We start from the raw sequence: 6373 nt of genomic DNA, 5'->3' as shown, positions 1-6373 counted from the left end.
ATACATGTATGTTTTGTTTGATAAAGTTCATATTTATATTTTTTTAAATCTCAGTATACATTGGCGCGTTACGTTCACTAGTTACAAAAACATCCGGTGATATTACAGAGAGCCACATCATTTTACAGAAAAACTCATTATAAATGTCGATGAAAATACAATTGTTAGATATGGAAATATAGATATACCTCTCCTTAATGCAACCGCTTTGCCAGATTTAAAAAAACTTTACCGAAAAAGCAAACCATGCAATAATCTGAGACCGGCGCTCAGAAAGAAAAAATAAATTATCCGCCATGTTGGAGTCAACAGAAATCAGAAATAACATTAGAAATATTCCCTTAGCTTTGATGATCTTCATCAGAATGCACTCCCAGGAATCGCAGTTCTACAATAAATGCTTGATTTGTTCGATAATGTCCATTATTTATGTCCAAGTAGCTACTTTTGTTAGGGCGTTTAGTACACAAATCCAAACGCTCGTGCAGGTCCAGCCGAACGTCTGACGAAAACTTCAAAAAGTTATATTACAGGTCTTAGAAACATTTTAAACTAAGTATAGAATCAATCTTTAGGATGTTGTTATCATAAATCTTCAATAACGTTCCAACCGGAGAATTCCATTGTCTGTAGAAAAGCCATGGAACGCAGGTCGCTATCATGTGAAATGCGCATGACCAGGACCTGGCTCTCTGCCAGACCACTGACTCAAAGAGCTCTCATCCTGCTCCACATCACAGAAGCCGCATTCAAGTTTCTAAAGACGGTTGACATCTAGTGGAAGCCTTAGGAAGTGAAACATAACCAATATCCCACTGTGTATTCAATAGGGGCTGGGTTGAAAATCGACCAACCTCAGATTTCCCACTTCCTGTTTGGATTTCTTCTCAGGTTTTTGCCTGCCTTATGAGTTCTGTTATACTCACAGACATCATTCAAACAGTTGTAGAAACTTCAGAGTGGTTTCTATCCAATACTAATAATAATATGCATATATTATATGCATATACCCCAAGCATACTTCCAAAGTTGTGGCAAAATGGCTTAAGGACAACAAAGTGGCCATCACAAAGCCCTGACCTCAATCCCATAGAAAAGTTGTGGGCATAATTTAAAAAGCGTGCGAGCAAGGAGGCCTACATACCTGACTCAGTTACACCAGCTCTGTCAGGAGGAATGGGCCAAAATTCACCCAACGTATTGTTTGAAGCTTGTGGAAGGCTACCCGAAACATTTGACCCAAGTTAAACAATTTAAAGCAATGCTTCCAAATACTAATTGAGTGTATGTAAACTTCTGACCCACTGGGGATGTGATGAAGGAAATATAAGCTGAAATAAATAATTCTCGCTACTATTATTCTGACATTTCTCATTCATAAATTAAAGTGATGATTGTGAAATACTGAGTTTAAATGTATAGTATTTGGCTAAGGTGTATGTAAACTTCAGACTTCAACTGTGTGTATATATATATATAGGACAAAACACACATCACGGCAAGAGAGACATCGCAACACTACATAAAGAGAGACCTAAGACAACAGCATAGTATGGTAGCAACACAACATGACAACAATATGGTAGCAACACAACATGGCAGCAGCACAACATGGTAGCAGGACAAAACATGGTACAAACATTATTGAGCACAGACAACAGCACAAAGGGCAAGAAGGTAGAGACAACAATACATCACGCAAAGCAGCCACAACTGTCAGTAAGAGTCTCCATGATTGAGTCTTTGAATGAAGAGATGTAGATAAAACTGCCCAGTTTGAGTGTTTGTTGCAGCTCGTTCCAGTCACTATCTGCAGCGAATAGAAAAGACGAATGGCCCAGGAATGTGTGTGCTTTGGGGACCTTTGACAGAATGTGACTGGCAGAACAGGTGTTGTATGTGGAGGATGAGGGCTGCAATAAATATCGCAGATAGGGGGGAGTGAGGCCTAAGAGTTTTATAAGTAAGCATCAACAAGTGTGTCTTGCGACGGGTATACAGAGATGACCAGTTTACAGAGGATTATAGAGTGCAGTGATGTGTCCTATAAGGAGCATTGGTGGCAAATCTGATGGCCGAATGGTAAAGGACATCTAGACGCTGAGAGAAGGACAGTGTACCGTCTAGCCATACTCTGAAGTACTTGTATGAGGTGACTACCTCAAGCTCTAAACCCTCAGAGGTAGTAGTCACACCTGTGGGGAGAGGGGCATTCTTCTTACCAAACCATATTATGTTTGTTTTGGAGGTGTTCAGAACAAGGTTAAGGGCAGAGAAAGCTTGTCGGACACTAAGAAAGCTTTGTTGTAGAGCGTTTAACACAAATCTGGGGATTGGCCAGCTGAGTGTAAGACTGTATCATCTGCATACAAAGGGGTGAGAGAGCTTCCTACTGCCCGAACTATGTTGTTGATGTAAATTGAGAAGAGCGTGGGGATTAGGATCGAGCCTTGGGGTACTCCCTTGGTGACAGGCAGTGGCTGAGACAGCACATGTTCTGACTTCATACACTGCACTCTTTGAGAGAGGTAGTTAGCAAACCAGGCCAAAGACCCCTCAGAGACACCAATGCTCCTTAGCCGGCCCACAAGAATGGAATGTTCTACCGTATCAAATGCTTTGACCAAGTTAATAAAAATAGCAGCACAACATTGCTTAGAATCAAGGGCAATGGTGACATCATTGAAGACCTTTAAGGTTGCAGTGACACATCCATAACCTGAGCGGAAACCAGATTGCATACCGGAGAGAATACTATAGACATCAAGAAAGCCAGTCTGTTGATTATTGACAAGTTTTTCCAACACTTTTGATAAACAGGGCAAAATAGAAATAAACATTTAACAGTTAGGATCAGCTTGATCTCCCCCTTTAAATAAAGGACTAACCGTGGCTGCCTTCCAAGCAATGGGAACCTCCCCAGTGAGGAGAGACGGGTTAAAAAGTTCAGAGATAGGCTTGGCGATGATAGGGACAGCAACCTTAAAGAAGAATGAGTCTTAACTATCTGACCCAGATGGTTCAACCATGATCTTGCAGAGTTACTCCTTCTCAAAAAACATGTTGAAAAATGTGAGAGCTCACATGCAGCTGTGTCTCTCTCTCTCTCTCTCCCTCTCTTTTTAAGTGCGTAGCGCATAAAAATATCTGTCCTCGGTTGCAACCCTCACTACCGAGTTCCAAACTGCCTCTGGAAGCAAATCAACACAATAACTGTTCGTCGTGTGGTTCATGAAATGGGTTTCCATGGCCGAGCAGCCTAACATCAAGCCTAACATCACCATGGGCAATGCCAAATGTCTGCTGGAGATAAGAAAAAATGGCGCTGGAGAAGGCTGACGTTTTACATGTCCCAAACCGATTGTGTTTTTTTGTTTGTTTATTTGCGTTGTTTGTAACTTATTTTTGAACTTATTTTGTACCTAATGTTGTCACTATCGTGTCTTATGACCGAAAATAACTTCTGGACCAGAGATTACTCACCACGGACTTTTATTCCATAACGAGTCTGACGAGCCCGACGCGAATGATATACTGCTTTCTCAGGGACAGGCCTGAGAAAGCCAGGACAACAACCTTTCCTTCAATTTGATCAAGACAAAGGAGATGAATGTGAACTCCAGGAAAAAGAACCAAGCATGCCCCCATTCTCATCGACGGAGCTGCAGTGGAGCAGGTTGAGAGCTTCAAGTTCCTTGGTGTCCACATCACCAACAAACTAACATGGTTCAAGCACACCAAAAAAGTTGTGAAGATAGCACGACCAAACGTATTCCCCCTCAGGAGACTGAAAAGATTTAGCATGGGTCCTCAGATCCTCACAAAGGTTCTACAGCTGCACCATCGAGAGCATCCTGATTGGTTGCATGACTGCCTGGTATGGCAACTGCTCGGCCTCCGACGGCAAGGCATTACAGAGGGTAGTGCGAACAGCCCGGTACATCACTAGGGCCAAGCTTCCTGCAATCCAGGACCTCTATACCAGGCGGTGTCAGAGGAAGGCCCTAAAAATGGTCAAAGACTCCAGCCACCCTAGTCATAGACTGTTCTCTCTGCTACCGCAAGGCAAACGGTACCGGACCGCCAAGTCTAGGTCCAAGAGGCTTCTAAACAGCTTATGGCAAGGACTAAACCTGTTGTATTTGGCATATGTGACTAATAAAAATTGATTTGATTTGTAGAGCTCTCTGCCATTGGATTCTGGAGCAGTGGAAATGCTTTCTCTGGAATGATGAACCACACTTCACCATCTGGCAGTGACCAATGACATTCTAGACGATTCTGTTCCAACTTTGTGGCAACAGTTTGTGGAAGGCCCTTTCCTGTTTCAGCATGACATTGCCCTCATGCACAAAGTGATCCATACAGAAATGGTTTGTTGAGGTCGGTGTGGAAGAACTTGACTGGCCTGCACAGAGCCCTGACCTCAACCCCATTAAACACCTTTGGGATGAATTGGAACTCCGACTGAGGGCCTAATCGCCCAACATCAGTGCTCTTGTAGCTAAATAGAAGCAGGTCAGCACAGCAATGTTCCAACATCTAGTGGAAAGCCTTTGCAGAAGAGTGGAGGCTGTTATAGCAGCAAACAGAGGACCAACTCCATATTAATGCCCATAATTTTGTAATGAGATGTTCCACGAGTTGGTGTCCACACACTTTTGGTAATGTAGTGTATATACGCAGGCCAAGATAGGGTTTAGAACGGAATAAACAACTGTAGATAAATGTGCCCAGTTTGTTGCTTTCTCTGATAGTAAACATTAGCTGATCACGCCTTTTTCAGATTTACAAAGTCAACACATTCTACAATATTTTCCATCTATGTTGAAAATTGGTTCACATGATGACATCAATATTTTAGGTATGATCCTTCAACGTTGACGTCAGTCTCTGAGTGGTTGGAATACCGTTGTTTTTGCACGTTGACTCTTTGGAAATGGCGCACTGACTGGCGCACTGATATTAGAAACATGCCTCTAGAACACCTACTCAAAAACTGGGGTAACAACCGCCACATTTTATTTTGTGTGTAGGCCTAGTGTGTACATGGATATTTGCATAATGTATGGATACAGAGCAGGCTCTATTTCTTTCAACCATCTCCAGGTGTATGTAGACAATTTGCGGTGATGGGGTGCCTCGAGTTGAACTATTCTGATGGTAGCGCATTTGGGATATTGTAATCTATCGAGAAATACGAGTTAGCAGCTACCAGAATCACACCTTGAAAGTTTTATGGTTGCTTGCGAAGGGTAAGCTTGAGTTGCTCTGGTTTTATAAAAGGCCTAATGTTATAGCTACTGCTGTTGAAAAAAGTCAAAGTTAACTACGTTATGGCCATGCATTCCCATCAGACAGCCGAAGTATCTACTTTAGAGATATCGATATTCATCGTCGACATCTCTAACGCGCAGATACTGGGGCACCTTCAGACTAGCTATACACGTTCCGCTACACTTCGGTGTGAGTAGTTAGCTATGACTTGTTGCTTACCACATGTAATTATCACAATTTTATTCAGTGCTGCTGTAATTTAAAGTGCAACCTATTTATATAAAAACTGTTTCACTCCCCTCCATTTTGGAGTCTGTCAGTTTGTCTACTTCGAACTTTGTCTTCTAAAATATAGATTCGTCTGGGAAAACATGATTGTTGTATTTGACCATGTTTTGTGATATATCCAAAATGGTAGAAATGTGTTGTCAAACGTGTGAAATTAATAAAAATGTCCGTCTGTTGACAACAGACTTGCCTTTCTGGCTAGGTGGTTCATAAACGTTGTTCCACCGAGCCTATCAGTCCTCTGCGCACCCCCAAGTCTTGTTTGCTGTGGGTGGAGCCCCATCTGGCGGACAACATGAGTACTGCACAAGCGGACGTGAAAGAAGACTGTTAAAAAATCAAAGATGGCGACTTGAGTGTAGCACAAATGTCTTTAGTTCATAACCCTCTTGTTGGTAAGAGTTTCTGCTGTTTACATATGTGAAAGAGTTCAAGACACACACACTAAGCCTGACCTGTTATAGCTCTATGTAAAAGCTGCTTCTGGATAAAGATTTAATAAGATACGTTTAGTTTCTACTAGCCTAGCAAACAGTGTTATGGGGGAAGGGAGGGGGATATAACAGCCTGGTTTTTGTCTAACGACACCAATCACAGGCCCAGCACGGCCCGCTTATGTAACAGTATAACTTTAGACCGTCCCCTCGCCCATACCCGGGCGCAAACCAGGGACCCTCTGCACACATCAACAGTCACCAACGAAGCATCGTTACCCATCGCTCCACAAAAGCCGCGGCCCTTGCAGAGCAAGGGGAACTACTACTTCAAGGTCTCAGAGCAAGTGACGTCACCGATTGAAACGCTATTT

Source organism: Oncorhynchus nerka, linkage group LG3 (assembly GCF_034236695.1).
Source record: "Oncorhynchus nerka isolate Pitt River linkage group LG3, Oner_Uvic_2.0, whole genome shotgun sequence".
Taxonomy (NCBI): domain Eukaryota; kingdom Metazoa; phylum Chordata; class Actinopteri; order Salmoniformes; family Salmonidae; genus Oncorhynchus; species Oncorhynchus nerka.
Note: the sequence above shows the minus strand (reverse complement) of the source record.